Source organism: Lissotriton helveticus, chromosome 11, assembly GCF_964261635.1.
Source record: "Lissotriton helveticus chromosome 11, aLisHel1.1, whole genome shotgun sequence".
NCBI lineage: Eukaryota > Metazoa > Chordata > Amphibia > Caudata > Salamandridae > Lissotriton > Lissotriton helveticus.
In genome coordinates, this window is record NC_136072.1 from 298733345 (window position 1) to 298754255 (window position 20911).

At 45.8% G+C, this 20911-nt stretch overlaps 1 protein-coding gene across 1 annotated transcript in view; it reads left to right on the forward strand.

Annotated features, from left to right (window-relative positions):
- Window positions 1-20911, forward strand: part of LOC144790680 (prolactin-releasing peptide receptor-like) — a 698727-nt gene that overhangs the window by 609858 nt on the left and 67958 nt on the right. The window lies entirely within an intron of this gene.

Consider the following 20911-nt stretch of genomic DNA (forward strand, 5'->3'; position numbering starts at 1 on the left):
TCAGCGGAAGTGTCCTTAAACTTTAACTATTTGACTTTTACGCACCATTGGTTAACATTGGTGCATGCGTGCGCTTTCCGCACATCTCCCGAATCCCGAGGGCCATTCCCGACTTCAGCATTGCTTGTCCTGACTGCTCCCAGCGATTCCCTAGGCCCTAGGCCTAACCACTGTTCGAGTGGCCTCTCTTATACCACTTGTTTAGTATATGGTTTGAGTGGCCCCCTGCCCTCATCCATAATTGTGCAACTTTGTATGTTTAAACAGTGCTTTTGATTTAACGCTTGTGCCCCTTTATTCATAAAGAATACTGGGGATTGTTTTTAGTAATAAACACATATATTTTTATAATATATACTTGTGTGGTGTCCTTTCATTTGGTATTACAGGATTGTATGTGGTAAAACAGCTCGCTTAACACGACCTCTTAAGTTAAGCCTTTAGGCTGCTTAGTCCATGCTACCACTAGGATAGCTTGTCTAATAAGGTTGACTTACAACCAGACACCATAAGGGGATTGTTTGGTCAGGTAGTAGGTGGTTCCAGAATTGGAAACATCCCCTACCAGGCCAACTTCTCACATTGGTGAGCAGCGGTGCGGATTTGAGCTTGCTGTTGTTTTACCATTGCAATCTTTATATCAAATTGAAAGATCACATCAAGTACCTCTAGGTACATATAAAATCAAAAGCTTAGCATATTAAGTTCTACTGAACTTAGTAGTTGTAGGTTGAAGGGAGTAGCACACCCCTGACTACAACTCACTAGCAAGGTCCAGTAGGAAAACACTTAGTGTAGGTAAGTGCACCACTTACACCTCACTAGTAACCATGTCCGACACAGGAAAGGCCTCAGGGTCTAGTCCTGTGACAGTTGACCCTACCCAGGCAACTTCTGGATATGACAAACTAACCCGCAGAGACTTGATTGTCTTGTGCAAAGCAAGAGGGTTAAAAAGGGGCAGAAGCCCCACCTGCCTAATCCTGATAGGACTCCTAGAACAGGATGACTTAGAGAGGGCAAAAGCAGCTTCCCTAGATACAGGAACTGAAGGGAACCCCCCTGCAGTTGATCCCCCTGAAGAGGAGGATGATGATGACTTGGATGAGGACTCAGAAGTTGAGGACTTAGAAGTACAGGATCAGGGTAGCCAGGTTCCAGTTGGTAGGCTTAGCCAGGCCAACTTGGACCTACTGGGGAATGGAGAGGGCCAGCACCTCCCCAGAACCCAACATGTGATTCTCCCAGGCAACAGAAGAGTGAGATCTCCCTCCGGGGACTCTCATCTTTCTAGTGCCTCCAGAGAATCAGAGAGAGGCATGAGTGCTTCTCAGAAAGCTGAGCATAGGGCTAGAATGAGGGCTGTCAGACTCCAGATAGAGAGAGAGGAGGTAGCCCTGAGTCAAGCTAAGCTTACCTTAGCTCAAGCTAAACTTGCCTTGGCAAGAGAGCAGAAATTAAGTGGCTTAGATGTCACTGGTGGCAGCAATTTTCCAAGAGAAAAAGACAGGGCCTATGATAATAGAAACCTGACCAAAATTGTGCCCCCCTTTAAAGAAGGGGATGACATCCACAAATGGATGACTGCTCTTGAGAGAGCCTGCATGGTACAGCAGGTTCCTGAGAATCAGTGGGCTGCAATTTTGTGGTACTCCTTTTCTGAGAAAGGGAGGGACAGGCTCCTCACAGTTAGACCTGAGGATGCCAAAAACTACTCTGTTTTGAAGAGTGCTCTCATTGAAGGGTATGGCCTAACCACTGAGCAATACAGGTTGTTGTTCAGAGACACCCAGAAAGCACAGACTCAAGACTGGACTGATTTTGTGGAGTGTGCCACTAAGGCTTTGGAGGGTTGGTTACAGGGAAGTAAAGTTTCAGACTATACAGGATTGTACAATCTTATGATGAGAGAACAGATCCTTAATAACTGTACAAACCAGCTGTTGCATCAATACCTTATTGACTCTGATCTGACCTCTCCCCAAGAATTGGGAAAGAAGGCAGACAAATGGGTCAGAACAAGGATTAAGCAGAAACCCCAGAACCAAGGTGGTGACCAGAAGAAAACAGACCAGAAGGGTGGTAATCAGAATCAGAAAGATAAAGAAAAAGACCAGAAGTCTTCAGGCCCCCAAACTAATAGTAAGGAGGGTGGTTCCCAAAATGGTAACAAGAAGAAGAAGAACAAAGGTCCAAAGACACCTTGGTGTAATACCTGCAAATCAGTTTCACACTGGGGCAGTGAGTGCACCAAGGCAAATCCAGTTCCCACCACTACAGCTCCTAAAGCAACTGCAACCCCAAGTACAGTAAGCAGTGGTGGAACACAGTCCAAGGGTGTAGCTGGGTTGACCCTGGGTATTGAAGTAGGATCTGGCCTAGTCAGAGTCCCTACACAGGCAGTTCTCCTGTATGATGTGGACATTGAGTTGCCCACTGCAGTAAGCCCCACTAACCTGGGCAAATACAGGCAGACTCCCTTAATAAATGAGAAACTGGCTCAAGCTTACAGGGACACATGTGCTAGTGTCACCATGGTGACCCCTGGCTTTGTGGACCCTGGACAGATTGTACTAGGAGAGAGCTACCTAGTAACCAATGCAAGCAACTCCACTACCTCCCATAGTGTGGCAGTTGTGAACTTCTCCTGGGGAGGGGTTGATGGCCTAAAGAAAGTTGTGGTGAGTGCAGACCTACCAGTAGACTGTCTGTTAGGCAATGACCTTGAAAGCTCAGCATGGTCAGAAGTGGAGTACAGGACTCATGCAGAAATGCTAGGGATTTCAGAGCATGTCCTTGCCATGACAAGGGCTCAGGCTAAGAAGTGCCTTCCTGAACCAGTGGTGGATCTTGAGACAATAGACCAGCCACAACCCAAGAGAAGGAGCAAGAGAGGAAAGGCCTCGCCTTCCACCTTGCCCCAGGTTGAGGATCAGGTTTCAGAGGAAACTGATTCTGCAGTCCAAGAGGAGACTGTCTCTGAGGAGCTTGAACCTGACCAGGTTGAGTTTCTGGGGACAGGGGGACCCTCAAGGGCAGACCTGAGGCAGGCTCAATTAGATTGCCCTTCCCTTGAACCCCTCAGACAGCAGGCTGCTGCTGAGGCTGCTGGGGATGCCCAAGGTACCCATACTGTGTATTGGGATGAGGGACTCCTTTACTCAGAGGCTAGAACCCCCAAGCCTGGCATGACCAGGAGGTTGGTGATACCTCTGCAGTTTAGGGGATTCCTCCTTACCTTGGCCCATGATATTCCCCTTGCAGGACACTTAGGCCAGAACAAGACGTGGGACAGGCTTGTTCCACACTTTCACTGGCCTCACATGTCAGAGGATGTCAAGGAGTTTTGTCGCTCCTGTGTCACTTGCCAAGCCAGTGGTAAGTCAGGTGGCACAACAAAGGCCCCCCTAATACCACTACCTGTGGTGGGGGTCCCCTTTGAGAGAGTTGGAATTGATATTGTGGGTCCAATGGACCCCCAAACAGCATCTGGGAACAGATTCATACTGGTGGTAGTGGATCATGCCACCAGGTACCCAGAGGCTATTCCCCTAAGGACCACCACAGCACCTGTGGTGGCAAAAGCCCTCATTGCAGTTTTCTCAAGAGTGGGCTTTCCTAAGGAGGTACTATCAGATAGAGGGACAAATTTTATGTCCAGCTATCTAAAAGCAATGTGGAAGGAATGTGGAGTAAACTACAAGTTTACCACCCCATATCATCCACAATGCAATGGGCTTGTGGAGAGATTTAACAAGACCCTTAAAGGCATGATAAAAGGATTACCAGAGAAGCTCAGGCGGAAATGGGACATTCTTTTACCCTGCCTGCTCTTTGCTTACAGAGAGGTCCCACAGAAGGGGGTTGGCTACAGCCCTTTTGAACTTTTGTTTGGCCACCCTGTGAGAGGTCCATTGTGTTTGGTGAAGGAAGGATGGGAGTTACCTCTCAAAAAGCCCAAACTAGACATAGTGGACTATGTACTTGGTCTCCGCTCCAGGATGGCTGAGTACATGGAAAGAGCATCCAAAAACCTGGAGGCCAGCCAAGAATTGCAGAAAGCTTGGCATGACCAAAAGGCTGTACTGGTAGAGTTCCAACCAGGACAGAAGGTATGGGTACTGGAGCCAGTGGCTCCAGCAGCACTCCAAGACAAATGGAGTGGACCCTATCCTATTATTGAGAAGAAAGGGGAAGTCACCTACTTGGTAGACTTTGGAACACCCAGGAGCCCTCACAGGGTAATCCATGTGAATCGCTTGAAGGCATTTGTAGACAGGGAGGACATGAGCTTGCTCATGGCCACAGATGGGGAACAGGAGGAAGAGAGTGACCCTCTCCCAGACCTGCTTTCCCAGAACCCTGATGATGGTTCAGTTGATGGAGTAGCCTTGGCAGGCAGCCTCACTGACCAGCAACAGAGGGACTGCAGACAAGTTTTGCAGGCTCACAGGCAAATGTTTTCACTCACACCCAGCCAAACTGACTGGTGTACCCATGTTGTGGACACTGGTGACAGTCTGCCTGTCAAGAATAAGATCTACAGGCAACCTGATCATGTCAGGGATTGCATCAAGGCTGAGGTGCAAAAGATGTTGGAGCTTGGAGTGATTGAGCCATCAGAGAGCCCATGGGCCAGCCCAGTAGTCCTGGTGCCAAAACCTCATACCCAAGATGGTAAGAGAGAAATGAGGTTTTGCGTGGATTACAGGGGTCTCAATGCTGTCACTAGGACAGATGCTCACCCCATTCCAAGAGCAGATGAGCTCATTGACAGATTGGCTGCTGCCAAGTTTCTGAGCACATTTGATCTGACAGCTGGCTACTGGCAAATCAGACTAGCTGAGGAGTCAAAAGCCAAAACAGCATTCTCTACCCCTAGTGGACATTATCAGTTTGTGGTAATGCCCTTTGGTTTGAAGAATGCACCTGCCACTTTTCAAAGGTTGGTGAACCAAGTCCTTACTGGGTTGGATGACTTTTGTGCAGCTTATCTGGATGATATTGCTGTCTTTAGCTCCACCTGGGAGGATCACCTGATCCACCTGAAGAAAGTTTTGGAGGCCCTGCAAAAGGCAGGCCTAACTATCAAGGCCACAAAGTGCCAGATAGGGCAGAGTAAGGTTGTATACCTGGGCCACCTAGTAGGTGGAGGCCAGGTTCAGCCACTGGAAAGCAAAATCCAGGCCATACAGGACTGGGCTCCTCCAGTTACCCAGACACAAGTCAGAGCCTTCTTGGGCCTGACTGGGTATTACAGAAAGTTTGTGAAAAACTATGGGTCTATAGTGACACCATTAAATGACTTGACATCCAAGAAGATGCCAAAAAAGGTTCAGTGGACAGTTAGCTGTCAGAAGGCATTTGAAGACCTGAAGAAGGCCATGTGCTCTGCACCTATCCTAAAGAGTCCTGACTACTCCAAACAGTTCATTGTTCAGACAGATGCTTCTGAGTTGGGGGTGGGAGCTGTACTCTCACAACTTAATCAAGATGGTCAAGACCAGCCAATTGCTTTCATTAGCAGGAGGCTAACCCCAAGAGAAAAACGTTGGTCAGCCATTGAGAGGGAGGCCTTTGCTGTGGTTTGGGCATTAAAGAAGTTGAGGTCCTACTTGTTTGGAACTCACTTCCTGGTGCAAACAGACCATAAGCCCCTCTTATGGCTTAATCAGATGAAGGGTGAAAATCCCAAACTGCTCAGGTGGTCCATTTCCCTACAGGGGATGGACTTTACAGTGGAGCACCGCCCAGGGACTGACCATGGTAATGCAGATGGTCTCTCCAGGTACTTCCACTTAGAACATGAAGACTTATCTGGTCAAGGTTAGTTTAATGTCCCTGCGTTTGGGGGGGGGTTGTGTAGGAGAGTAGGGTCTGCTATCCTATGGTCACCCCAAATTTTTGCTTTTTGCTTCACTGGTTTTCGACTACTGAGGCTGTGGGCCTGCTGATCAGACCCCCAGCCTGCTGTTCTCTCACTAAATTAATGACACATGTGCTATAGGCACATACCAATTGGAAATGGACTCCTTGTCAGCCCCTGTAGAATGCACTATAGGTGCACAGGGCACAGGAGCCACTAAGGCCTACCAGGGGCTGCAGCATATCTTTTGCCACCCCTGGCTGGTTCTTAAATTGACACAACTGGCTGATCACTCAGCTGGGGTAAGGTGGTGTACACACCCCTTGCTTAGATATAGTATACCTATGTCTAAACCTATATCTGGACACATGTAAACCTGTGAGCCACTCCTATAGACAGGCCTCACCAATCCTGGAGGCTGGGTGCTTGGTTTTTATGTGAGATGGAGCTCTAGCATGAGCTGAGCCTGTCTGCAGCCGTCGGGAACAAATCCCTAAGCTGTTTCAGGATAATGCCATACCATATACTATTAAGTGCCTTATAATCCTCGCGGTTATTTAGCAACTCTGGTTTGGCTTTATCAAAACATGTCGTGTAAGGTGTCATACGCTTTGGAATACCATCCCCTCGCCAGTTCTGGCGACGGGGATGGCATTCCACCCCTCTAGAGGGGTAAGACATGTTACTTCACTTTAATGCGGTTGATTTCTCCAAAGGCCTTAAGATCCACAAAATGGATGCCTCTGCCACAGACAAATGTCTGGACCCCTGGAGCTGACCGAAACCCAGTCAAGGGGGTCCTGGACAAAGGGTTTCCTGTCACAGGAGGGTGTCACCGCCCTCCAGACAGGAGATAGTGTATTGTAGCAGGGAGGTTTGAAAGAAACCAGACACTGCCTGGGGCGCACAAGGCTGCCCCTTGCATAATCCGGCCAAACCGGTTCTGGGGCACTCCAGCCCTCGTGCCAGGGCGGCCTGGATCAAAGGAAGGGGGTGTATCCACCCACTTCCTGGGTCCCACCCATAGGAGGGGACCTAGCAGGTAATCACGCCCACCAGATTCGAATAAGAGTGGGAGCAGTGCCAATGCACATCAGATTTCCTGGAAGAAACATTTGAAACGATATTCTGGACCCTTCGCCCTCCATCTCAACGTGGAAGCCCGAAGAATCTCCCTTGTGGTCAAGGAGTGACCACCCTGCAGCAGCAGGCACCATCCAGCCCTCGACGTCTACTTAGTTGCAGTTCCCGCCGGAACTCGAGCGACTGAGATCGACGAGATCAAGCCTGCCCAGCTTCTAACAGCCCGATCCACAGTCCCTGCAAAGCTGAGACCCGTGGAGGCGACCGGAAGCGTGGGGCACGCCATCTTGAAGTGACCACGAGACGCTGACCGTGCAGCCCACGAGTGACCCTCGAAGCTGTACACCGGGGTTTGAGAAGCCCCCACCCTGAGCTACTCCTGAGCCGAAGTTCAGCCCTCCACACTCGACGAGTGCTGCGTGGGGCCCTTTGGCACGATTTGGCTCAACGCGTTGGCCCGGTCACTTGCCAGCTGGCTTGTGGTCCCTGTGCCGACGAACTACAAAAGAAGACTCGTGATTCTGGTTGCTCCAGATCCACACCAGCTCCCCTGAAAGGGAGCCCCGACTCTGACCTTCCTGGTCCGAGTAAGACGCCATCTTCCAATCCCGCGTGGATTGCTCTTACCAAGGCTTGTTTGCTCCAAACCGGAAGCCGACTGCACCGACGGTGAGAGCCTGCGTGGGACAGATCGTGACCTGCTCCTGGACGTCGCAGATGCCCCAGAGCCCACGTGACAGCGAAGAGAAGCGCCTCGACGACCACCTGATTGCGCCCGACATTGCCTGGTTCCGTCCTGGTTCCACCCTGGTCACTGCTGAGTGACCCAGACTCTGTCCCCTCTGCTTTCAGGTACTCTACAACTTGAGTCCACCCTTGGACTCCACCGGACACTTCGTCTTCACCCTGCCTGCAGCCCTTTCAGCTTCAAGCACCAAGAGCCTGCGTGTCAAAACCCGACGCCACTTCGACCCTGTGCACCCACTTCCTGTGGGTGAGGTAACTTTGCTCCGCCGGTGTTCCCACACTGGTGCACACCTCTAGGGTCTGTGTGTTAAGTTTTGTTCCTCTAGGTTCAGCGGAAGTGTCCTTAAACTTTAACTATTTGACTTTTACGCACCATTGGTTAACATTGGTGCATGCGTGCGCTTTCCGCACATCTCCCGAATCCCGAGGGCCATTCCCGACTTCAGCATTGCTTGTCCTGACTGCTCCCAGCGATTCCCTAGGCCCTAGGCCTAACCACTGTTCGAGTGGCCTCTCTTATACCACTTGTTTAGTATATGGTTTGAGTGGCCCCCTGCCCTCATCCATAATTGTGCAACTTTGTATGTTTAAACAGTGCTTTTGATTTAACGCTTGTGCCCCTTTATTCATAAAGAATACTGGGGATTGTTTTTAGTAATAAACACATATATTTTTATAATATATACTTGTGTGGTGTCCTTTCATTTGGTATTACAGGATTGTATGTGGTAAAACAGCTCGCTTAACACGACCTCTTAAGTTAAGCCTTTAGGCTGCTTAGTCCATGCTACCACTAGGATAGCTTGTCTAATAAGGTTGACTTACAACCAGACACCATAAGGGGATTGTTTGGTCAGGTAGTAGGTGGTTCCAGAATTGGAAACATCCCCTACCAGGCCAACTTCTCACATAAGGTCTTGGGACCGTATTGAACACGGACTTTAGGTCAACAAAAATGACGTATAGCTGACCTTTACCTAGTAAGACGGTTTTCCAATAAATCAAATTAAACCTAAACATTTGATCGAGAGTGCTTATGTTTTGGTGAAAGCCCACTTGCAAACTTGTAAATACGTTCTATGTCAATGGCCAATCTGATAATTTGCCAGGACCTGTCTGCAGAAGATCTTTTGGAGCCCATCAATTTAAATGATAGGTCTATATTCCAGGTTCTTCTAGCTGACCTTTCTTGTGAATCGTGACAATCTCTGCACTGTGCCATAACTAGGGTATTGGGCCTCCTCTTAGGATTGTCCTTGTTAAGAGGTTTAGGTATGTGGCTCAAATATCGAACTCTGAGGCATGAAGGTCAGAGGGGATGCAATCAATTTGTTAGTTATAATCGATTTCAGCACCCCAAGAGAATTAGGATTGGAAATCTCAAGGATGTCTACTTGCCCCTGGGTAGTGATGGAGAAGGTTAAATTAGTACTATCAACATGACCACTGCCATCCTTTGTGGGATATAAACTCGAAAAAAATGGTTGACCCACTTGCAGGGTTGAATATGAAATGCCACTAAACTAACTGCGGAGCGGTTACCATGCACCAATAGGGCCCAAAATGTTTTGGAATCCCCCAGTTTTTCTACAAGTGCTAATTTTTCTAAGGCCTTATCCATCTAGACGTTTCGTGGTAGATTAAGCTCAGCTTCATGGTTTTTCTGAGACTTTGTGACCCTATTTTGATAGGGCTAAACTGTTCTCTTGGGGTATAGGGTCAAGACTGATTTGCATATGGATGGGTCCAAACTGGTGTGGTGAGCAAAACAATGATGGATTTAACTCAGCTCTGTGACTGGGGGTGAATGTTTGATTCATTCAGCATTCTGTCAATCGTTTGTACGTTTTGCCTCTCTAACCCGGAACACAAGCAACCCAAGACCAGTTTCGCCCTTATTAGAGTTCATCAGTGAGGTATAGTTTGACTCTACTAACAGTGTGCACGGGACACACATCTGGGCATATGTATCCCTCTTAGGGTGTCTCACTAAAGTATGTAAAAAAGTGATGGATCGAATGATTGAAATAATTTCAGCCTCTGGTAATTACTTGGGCCACTTCCCAGTCCATCTTTATCTGGCAGATCAGGATGAACTGTTAGAAATAGAGCAGGGTTGAGACTGATTTGCAGATGGGCATATGGCTGTTCCATATGGCTGTTATGTCCTTACTCTGAGCCAGGTTCTCTTCAAGAGTTGCATCCAAACAAATTCCGGAAGAATACTCCTTCTACACTTTAGTTTATCACTGTTCTACAGTTCCTAGGAGAAGGTTTTGCAGGGATGTTTGGCCATCAAAACATCAGGGTACTGGAAGAAACAAAATCAGACTTAGGGCCTAATTAGGATGTCAAACAGAGTTTCCTCTGACCAACATTCCTGTGGTTTCCAGACCGACCAATCTCTGGTAGGCGGTCCAAAACCGCAATTATGATGCCACCGCACATGGTGCGGTCCCAGACTCCTATTTCCCTATGGGCGCATCTGCAGCAGTCGAAAACCGGCCACAGCACAAGCTCCCATAGAGAAATGGGAGTCACTGTAAATCCCTGCACCGTGTGGCAGGCACCTCATGGTGCCTGCCACACGGCACTGGACGTTACAGGGGGCCCCCATAGGTGCCCCCATGGCCCCAAAACGGAGGCTGCAGTAGAAAGGGGGCCCTGCTAGGGGCCCCCAAAGTCGCTTTCCATGTCAGAAAGCCTGACATTGACAGCCTGTTGGAAACCAACATCATAATCCTGACTGCAGAAACGCCGTACGTAAGGGATTATGTTTCGGTTTTCAACTGGCAGAAGAGCTACTAGAGCCCTTCAGAAGCCAGCCGGAATGACTGCCCGGTTTGACTTCCGACCGCCGTAATCATAATACGGCGGTCGAAACTCAAACCAAGGATGTCAGTCAGAAAGCCTCCGACCTGCGTTCGGAGGCTTACAGACTGACGTCCTAATTAGGCCTTTAGTCTGAGGTCCAAAGACAAAGTAGTAGTACCCAAATAAAAAATTCTGTTGAAATCTTTTATGTTCATACTGAACAAAAATTAGCCAAAATGTCTTTCACAACATCAAGGTTGAACAGAAAACCTTATTTATGCACTAATAAATTGTCTTTAGAATTCAAACCAAGTCTGATTTTATATTTTAGTTTGATGATGGCAAAGGGGAATGCCCCACTCATTTTGAGGTCCTTTTTGTCTGATCACGAGCCTCGTGTTCACCTGTCTGTAAGTAGTTGTTAGAGGAAGTAACATCACAGATAATTTGCTTATGATTGACCATTTGCCTGGTTATTTCTCATTTTCCCATTGCTTTACCCAGAGATTTCAGTTGTATTCAACAACAGAGGGTTTTCCACGGCTGAAATCAGTGAGTGCAAGAAAAGAGAACTGTGTTTTTTTCAGCATTCTACTGGGACTGGTAATGTCTGTTACTGGTCCCATCAGAATTTAGAGGCCACTTATAATGTGGGCCAGAGAGGAGTTTCAGAAGAATGTTTGCTTTCTGTTTAGGCCACTTCCCCCACAACCCCTAAGTCCAAGGATAGAAAAGGTAATGCCAGTGGCAGCGGTTGCTACCCCCAATTGAAATCTACGAGGCTAAGGCCTGGTTCCTTTACAACTGCTTATCCACTCAAGATGACCGTGAGCCCAAATTGAATCAGCTTAAATGGAGGTGTAATTGAGTACATCCGATACCCAAATATTCACAATCTCATAGATGTGTTTTATCCTTGTTTTTTGGGAGACACTCTGGCATTAGAGGTTTAATTATATGTAAAATCAGTCTCCCAAACCATTACCATAAAGGACATAGATGTTAAAGAAAATGCAATGTTTTGGATGCAGATAGTGTTTTGTCGAACAGACAGAAAGCTTCATCTTGTGGAGTGTCTTAATCCGCCTATACAATCTCTTTTCAATTAACTATGACACATATTGAAAAGTGCTCTTGTGACCACCTGTCTAAATTCAATTTCAGTGTATCTATTGTTGGTCATAAATCATTTCAGCAACACTCATGTAATTGATCTTTTAAGCAGTGCCTCTGAAGTTCGGGTTCTTCAATTAATTTTAAAGCTGCACCGTGATGCATGTAATATGACAAATCCAGAACATATTTTTTTTTAGGCGTAATTCTGCATATGCGTTGCTATTTAAATATATATATATAGGATTAGGTATCACCTGCAGAACATTCTCCAAATATTTCAAGTCTCCAAATAGTTCAGTGACCTAATAGTGGATTGAGGCTGAAGGCCAAATTCCTTTTTATGGTCATGGAACTCTGATGTAACGTTCAAAATCCTCTTAACATATGGCACAGGTTATTTTATTCCCTACAATTCATTGTCATATCATCCACAAATAACTTAAAAACTTGGTGTCATGTACTTTCATATGAAAGTGATAAAATGGGTGCTGACATGAAGAATAAAAGCCCTATGGTGTATGAAATTAAACACACCAATATCAATTAGTAATTTGTCCCAAAGAGACATTATAGATTTCAAAGAGCAGAATGTGTAGAAATCTGCAAAGAAAATCTATTTTTCCTATAATGACCAGTAGCATCTAAACAATAAACAGGTTGTCATAAATATTTCCTTTCTATGGATCTTTGTTCATTTTAAAGAAAATGGAAAAAAACTGTTCTCCTTTTCCTTGTTTAAACTTCAGTTGTAATGATGCTCTTTGACCTGTCTTTCACCCAGTGCGTCTGGCAGCAGGTATTGCCAAGTCTCAACTAAACTGTAATAATGTATTGCAACTGAGCAACTACAGCATTTCTTAAAAGACTTCTCTGTATAGCTCAGTTAAAAAATATACAGGTAAAGGTTATTTAAAGTTGATAGGGTGGGAAATAGGGACTATAAGCCTGGAAATTCATAATTTAAGAAAATTAAGAAAGTCTTAACTCACACCCACGCCATTGAAGTCTGAAAGGTTAAATGTGCATGTCAACGAGAGAAAGAGTGAATATGTTTTTGACGGTGAATTTGTGACTGACATCAAGCAGTCGGAGATTAAATAAATCATTAATTGCCAATGTGTGTTTGTTTGTACAAGTCTTATTATTTAGTGAAAGTGTGTGACATTGATCCATCAGTTTTTCTTCCTATGCTAATCACGTGTTATGCTCTTAAATCACATAGCGAAATTCAAGTAACTGATGTAAATTGATATGTATAAAAATAAATGTCTGATGTTATTAAGAGCGCATGGTGATGGTGGAGTGAAGACTCTGGTAAATGACTTTTCAGTCTTTTAAACCTTTGAAAAGCCTTTTAAATGCTACTTTGCCCTGGTCGCCATGGGGACCATTTTTAGGTGGAATGCCTTCACATGCATTAAGCCTCGTAAGAATGACATGGCTGCCTCCACCTGGCTCGCGAGCAGGCCCCAAGCTCTCTCTGAGGCACATCTATAAAACACCACTAAACTAACCTCAGGCTATTTTCACCGGCGCAACCTGAGTTTATTGAAATGCCCGCATCGTTATCAAATCAAAAAGCGAAATTAGCGTTCGCATTTTTGAAAATGGCATCTGCCGTTGGAGCTGCACGCATCATCGGCTCAGTAATGCGGTTCGGCCGCGCGCCCAGAGAGCGGAATCAAAGGTAAACTCTCCCCAGGAGCCAGCGTTCACGGAGAAACCTCCACGGTAATTGAAAGATTGCTCCTTTTCCATTCCGCGTCCTCATTTGCAGGTTGAGTCATACATGAATTATGCTCCCCATTACCATAATTACGTTAACTAACGCTCTGTTGATGGTGTTATTTTCTAACTGCTCACTTTATTTAATGCATCATCACAAGAGGCTAAGAGGGCAGCGGACGTGACTCGGGCGGCTGCAGCATGGCCATTAGGCATATTCCCTGTTTGATTGTATGAGAGATGCCTTCAGCATTTTCCACAGATTAGGTGTGGTGGAAACAGCAAATACAGTGATGTGGTGATGCCAATAAGGCAGTGACAATGTGTGATGTTGGCTGTCCAAAATGTGTCCTGACTTCTGGCTACAACAGGTCAGTGTGGAGTGCCTTTAGGAAGCTGGCAGGTGTGCACTCACCCCCCGTAATATTAAGGCGCAGCAGATGTGGGTGAGTCTAAACACATCCCAATGAGACAGGCTTCAGCGGACGAGGGTGTTTGGAGTGCTTGGAGTTAGGACCTTCTTCAGGGGTCCAGGGGGTTTGGAGTGCTTGGGGTTAGGACCTGCTTTAGCGGTCCAGCGGGTTTGGAGTGCTAGGAGTTAGGACCTGCTTCAGCAGTCCAGGGGGTTTGGAGTGCTTGGAGTTAGGACCTGCTTCAGCAATCCAGAGTGTTTGGAGTGCTTGGAGTTAGGACCTGCTTCAGCGGACGAGGTTGTTTGGAGTGCTTGGAGTTAGGACCTGCTTTGGCAGACAAAGGTGTTTGGAGTGCTTGGAGTTAGGACCTGCGTCAGCGGTCCAGCGGGTTTGGAGTGCTTGGAGTTAGGACCTGCTTCAGCGGACGAGGGTGTTTGGAATGCTTGGAGTTAGGACCTGCTTTGGCAGACAAAGGTGTTTGGAGTGCTTGGAGTTAGGACCTGCGTCAGCGGTCCAGCGGGTTCGGAGTACTTGGAGTTAGGACCTGCTTCAGCGGACGAGGGTGTTTGGAATGCTTGGAGTTAGGACCTGCTTTAGTGGTTGGTGGTGTTTGTAGTGCTTGGAGATAGGACCTGCTTCAGCGGTCTAGGGGGTTTAGAGTGCTTGGAATTAGGACCTGCTTTAGCGGACAAGGGTGTTTGGAGTGCTTGGAGTTAAGACCTGCTTTAGCGGACAAGGGTGTTTGGAGTGCTTGGAGTTAAGACCTGCTTCAGCGGTCGAGGGGGTTTCGAGTGCTTGGAGTTAGGACTTGCTTTAGCAGTCCAGATCTTTAACAGAGTGAACACCTCTGATCGGGAGGGCCGCCCTTGTCTTCTATTGAAGTGAGACAAGCTTTCAATATTGAAACCTGCGAAACCAAGACTATTCAAAAGCACAGAATCTGTTGGAAATCATGTCCTTTGCACTGATTGCGATATGTTTATGCGTCAAAAAGAAGGGCAAAGAGAAATCTGAAGGTCATTTTGTTGGGCCTGAGCATGAGGAGGCTGTTGCTGAGTCTTCCTCTAGGGAAAGGATCACCATGGATCCTCTCTAGCAGATGATCTAGGCTGCCGTGGCCAGAGAGGAGCCACTGCCAGCTAAAGCAATCGGACTGGTAGTTCCTCCTGTGGATGCAATGGCCGATGATGAGGAGGAGGAAATTCTTGGTCATGCGCTAACTGTATCCTCTCACACTTGAGGGGCAACCTGTCCATGCCATTGACATCATAGCCACCAGAAGAGTAGGACTTTTTCAGTCAGTATTAGAAGAAGGAACCTGACAGTCTTACTTCTTTTTTCAGTGAGGAAGTTCATGATGCACCAGTGCTGTATATTGAGATGTCTTTTCTAAAATTCCTCTCGAATTGGTCTCCCCTGCAAAACGTCTCTGAGGAATTCCTTCCAATGGTGAAGGATGTTAAACTGATGGTTGGGTTGTTTGTCCTGAGAGTGACCATTTCAAAGAAGGCAACTTTCTCAGATGTAGTAGATAAAAGGGCTGGAGCAGCTGTAAAGAGATCATAAAGCATATGCAGCATTCAACTTATCACTTAACCACGGTACATTCGAACTATACATTTCAGTCACTCCTTAAGGATCTTCAGTCTCCTGCTGACCAAATGGATTAAATTAGATCAAGGCATCAATTTTGAAAACTCCCTGTCTATGATAGAGCGGCAAGTGAGGTTTCTTACAGATATTTCTTTTGATGCACTAGGAGTAGGCCTGGGTAAAAGTTACATTACACAAGCATAATTCACATAATTTTGTGTTATTCTTTTTGCACAAAATTCACAAATGAACGTCATCATACCACTTTGCGTTACCACAAATGCACAGGGACAACAGTACACAATCACCTGTTGTTTGCAGCAGTGGCGGCTTGCAGTGGGAGTGCTGTAGGGTGGTGAGGCTGGGCAGGGGCAGGGTGGGGGTGTAGTGGAGTCAGACATACGGCGTCCACGAGTAGAGTAAGCAAATAAATAAATAAAACTATTTACCTTGTGCTCGCTGCATCGCAGAGTTGGCGCTGCAGTGAGCGCAAGGTAAATAGTTTTATTTATTTATTTACTTACTTTACTCATGGACGTTGTATGTCCGACTCCACTACCCTCCCACCCTGCCCCACTACCCTCCCATTGGTTTGCTGTGTTTTTATTCAAATGCATTCTCCCTCAAAAATTTGACACAAAGGCACATTTTGCTCAAACTTTTTGCATGAAACGGTGGATTTGATTTTTGTGTAATTAAGGTTAATTATGTGTAATTTTGTGCAATTTTGCCACAGCTTTGCATAATGGTGTGGAAGCAAATTACACAAATTCCACAAACCCCAAACTAGGAGAAGCAGCCACTTCTTCAGGGGCCTACATTGCAGCAAGAAGACATCGTTGAGTGTGCTTCCAGAAAGCAGACTTGGCTGAGAAGAAAATGCTCATCCATGCTCCTTTCTTCGATGCCAAGCTTTATGGACACCGGTTATAAGAAATGGTCAAGGAGTTGTTGGAATATCAGTACCTGCTGAACCGTTAGCTGCGTTGCAGCAAGGAGGTGGTTTTGGCTTCAGAAGAGTTTTTAGTCCAGCCTCAACCTCTAAACCTGGGCAGCCATTTTGCTTGGCAGGGCTCAAGGTTGGGAGCCCTTTGGGTTGATAATTCACATTTTCCACTTACCTCTTCAGCCGACACTCCACAACCTGCAAATGGCAAGACTAACCCTGCACAGCCCTCACAGGAAGGTTGCTTGAAATAGTTTTCAATGGTATGGCAATAGAAGGTTACAGACACATGGGCAACGGAAATAGTTCAGCGTAGTTAACGTGTGAACTTTTCCGATCCACCCTTATATGTTTGATCTTGAACCCCTCTTGCAAGTGATCCAGTATGTCAAAATGCTCTCTTGGAGGTTATCCAAGAAGTACTCAAGAAAGCAGCAGCCATTCCAGTGCTGGATGCCAAGAAGGGCAGGAGCTGCTATTCATTCACATTCTAGGTACAAAAAGCCTCTGGAGGCTGAAGACTAGTTCTTGCTCAAGATGGTGACTTTTAATACAGTCTTACCACTGCTGAAGAAAGACGGTTTTCTCACTTCAATAGACTTGAGAAACGCTTACCTGCATGTACCAATGCAAATAGACTCACAGAGGTTTCTTTGGTTTTGTGTTCAGTCCTGGCACTTATATTTCCAGGGTCTTCCATTTGGTCAGGAATCAGCACCAAGAATCCTGATGAAAGCGCAAGCACCAATGGTGGGTAAAATTAATTTGGATGGTAACAGAAATTGTTCTTAGTTGAATGACTGGCTGATTGCGCTTCATTCTTACTCAAAAGGAAGCAAATGATTACCTGATCATTTCTGAAACACTGATCAAGTCCAGCTTCCTTCTCAACATGGAGAAATTATGCAGTATCTCATCAAGGGCAATTCAGTTAATTGGGATGAAATCATACTCCTGTTTGGAGAAAAAAGATGTTTCTTACAGAGCAATGAGAATCAAACTGCAGTCTCATCTGAGGAATCTACTAGAAAACCACTGGTACAAGCCAGAGTGTAGTTGGCAGTTCGGGTGAGGGAGGAGGGTGGCAGCGACCACATCAATTATTGCATGGGCTGAAGTCCACTTAAATCCCCTAGTTCAAAACTTGTTAAATCACTGGGTCCCTCATTCACAGGACTATAGTTTTCCACTTCCTATTCAATGACCAATGATCTCAAGATCAGCAGTGGTCTCTACAGTCAGACACCTTGAGCAAGAGGTCATCTTTTCTAAACCCTCTTCAAACAGACGCCAGTGGAAGATGGTGGGCTACAACCTTGGAAGACAGACTGGTATGGAGCAAGTAGAATCGGCAACTCCTTTCAAGATCCTCCAATTGAAAGGATTTAAAATTGTACACCTAACTCTGTTGTACTTTATCCCGAACCTGCTCAATCAGTCACTCGTGATTTGTACAGATAATCATGTGGTCCAGAGCTATGTGAATCACTAAGGGGGAATAGGATCATTCTCTCCAGTTCCCTTAACTCAAGAGATATGCATATATCTCTTGAGGTTCAACTCAATCTATATACAGTATATCTTCAAGAAAAGGAAAATGTACATGCAGGCCATCCTAGTCACTCATTTCTGGCCTCAACATTGCTTCTCCTTCATCCCAGGGTTTTTCAGCAGATAGTTCTGAGGTTTTGGTCTCCATAGGTAGATCTCTTCACCATCTTGGAAAATGCTCAGCTCCTCAAGTTTTACAGTCTTAGTCCTACCCCAGAGGCTTGGGTCGTAGATTCGTTCTCAGTTGCCTGAGGGCTATTGTGTGCTTTTCTTTCTGATTCCCATTATTCAAATGGATCTATAGAAGATTGTGTCAGATCATGTGGTGTCCATTTGGTGGCTTCATTCTCCATGATGTTCTGACAAGGTCTCTACTTCAATTCAATAGTCTGAACATACAACTATACTGTTGCTTCATGCTCGGCATTGGAAATCTGAGAGCTCTTCAGATTTTTTCCTTTTAGACTTTAGAGTTGGTATACAAGAAATTCCCTTTTTATTAGGTTTTAGTTTGAGTGTCTGTGTTCTGAATGAAAAATAGGAAAGTTGGGGTCTTTGATCCGTGCTGATCCACTTTCTACCAGACAAAGTAATTTTGAGACCAAACCGTTCCTTTGTGCCCAAAACACTGTCTGACTTTCATGTTTCACAGGCCTTCTATTTTCCTCGCTCAACCTCTCCAGAAGAGAAAAGACTGCAAACACCTGGGGTCAGAGTTGTGACATTGTCACGCAGTGCAGCGCAGCAAGTCACTTTGCTGCACCACATGACAGCAAAAGGGCAGAAATGCACTGGATTCAAAACACTACGGTGCATTCCTGCCTATTCCCTGGGGGGAACATCCTTTACAACGCAACTTTTACAATGCATTACCATTACGACGCAACTTTTACAACGCAAGTTATTACAACGCATTGCGCTGGGGGGCGCTCTAGGATAGGGAATAGTTTAATTTACTATCCAACACCTTCCCTACTATCCACGGGGACTGGAGTTGGAATAGTAAATTAAACTATTCACTATCCAGCGCCCCCCAACGCAAGTCGTTGTAACGACTTGCGTTGTAAAACCTGCGTTGTAAAGGCATGCGTGGTAAAAGCATGTGTTGAAACGTCATACATCCTTCCCTGGCATTGATGCTGATTGCTTTTGTGCAGCAAAACAATCCTGAGAGGCTTCTTTCCCTATATGTACCAGCACACACAGAAAGAGGAAGTAACGAGGAGAAATAAGGATATTTCTCTTTGTTATACCTCTCCTGGGAAGGCGTATCTTTTTGGCGCTTTCCCAGGTTTACCAGTTCTGGTAAATCTAGGAATGCTTAAAAACTATGGAACTTGCTTGGGAACACCCACGCAATGCCTATGGAATGCATCCCTAGCACAGAGTAAGGCAACACAGCGATTTGCACTGTGCTGCTTTACTCAAGATTTATGAAGTCACTCAGGGCCATGCAAGGTGGCCTTGTGTTTCCTCATAAAACTTATTTCTGAGTTGTGACGCAAAAGGCTCATAAATATGCCCCTTGTTCTACACAAAGCTTTGTCAATTTATGTAGCAAGAAGATCTGCAGCTAGGAAGGTGCAAGATATTTTCATAATATTTTGTATTTCTGGACCAGATATGCGGCCATCATTTGCACTCCTAACTATATGGTTGAAGCAGACAATCATGTTGGCCCACAATAGAGATAATGAGCTGCAACCAGGGTAGATACAAGAGAGGTCAATAAGAGACATGTCTACCTCCTGGGCCATGCTCAAAGATACCCCTATGAAGAATGTGTGTATGGCAGTCACTAAGTTATCCCCACGCGCCTTCATGAATCATTACCATTTCCTCGATCAAGGTTAAATAGCAGCTACTTTTGGTGAAAAGGTTTAGGATGCAGTTTTGCATGACTTCTGAGTTTCTGTTTTTGCATTAAATGTATTGGTTGACGCACCTCACTGCTATCAACTGCACTCCGAGTATCATAGACTCAGCCAAATCTCTCGAAATCACCATGGACAAGCACTAGAATATGAAAAATCATATCAGCAATGTATGTAAGGGAGTAAACCACTTGATGAGGACTCTCAGAAGTATTAGCCCCTTCCTGCCACAAAATGATTTGAAGCAGGTGGTCCAAGCGCTCGTCTTGCCAAGGCTAGATAATGGCAGTGCTACCCTCTGTGGCCTTCCCAAATACGCCCTGACTCCACTAAAGGCCTCACGAACACCGCGGCTAGACTGGTTACTGGCACCAAAAGAAACAAGCACATATCCCTAGTCCTAAAATGTCTCAAATCGCTACCTTACGAAGCACGAATTCAGTTAAAGATTGCCGTTCTGACTTAATTTCAATACCCCCAGGTACCTGGCGCAAAAACTTGAACTATCTTGTGGGGAGAGAGCATCAAGAAGTGCCACTACTTTCCTCCTGAAACCACTCATCCTCTGCAAAAAGAGATCTTCTCTGGTGCTGCCCCAAAGATATGGAACTCCCTTCCACTGGATGTACGCAGTCTCTCCTCGACGACGGTGTTAAAATTGGAAGCTAAAAAATTCCTAATGACCAAAGTCTTACCTTAAGAGAGATCGGCACACTTTGCTCGGTGACATTGCTTCTGCTTTCATAGATATTTCATTTGATTAAGCACTGTTTTACTGCTAATTATTATCCCCCTTTGTTACCCGCTTACATCTGATTATTGTATTTCTTTCCTTTTCCCATTTGATGTTTCGACATTGCTTTATGTCCTCCCCGCTATCCTATTGCAAAGTACTCTGATATCCTTCGGGATCTTGTTCGCGCTATATAAAACTTTATAAATAAATAAATAAAATAAATCCTGATAAAGGGGAAATGGTGGCACTCATCCTATTAGATCTAAATGCCGCCTTTGACACAGTGTCTCATCTTACCCTTTTAAAAACACTCCAGTCCCTGGGTTTTGTTGGCTCAGCTCTGGATTGGATAAAAAACTTTCTGACAGACAGGACTTTTCAGGTCTTCAACCCATCGGCGTGTTCCAAGATCTATGCTTCTCCTTATGGAGTACCACAGGGCTGGAT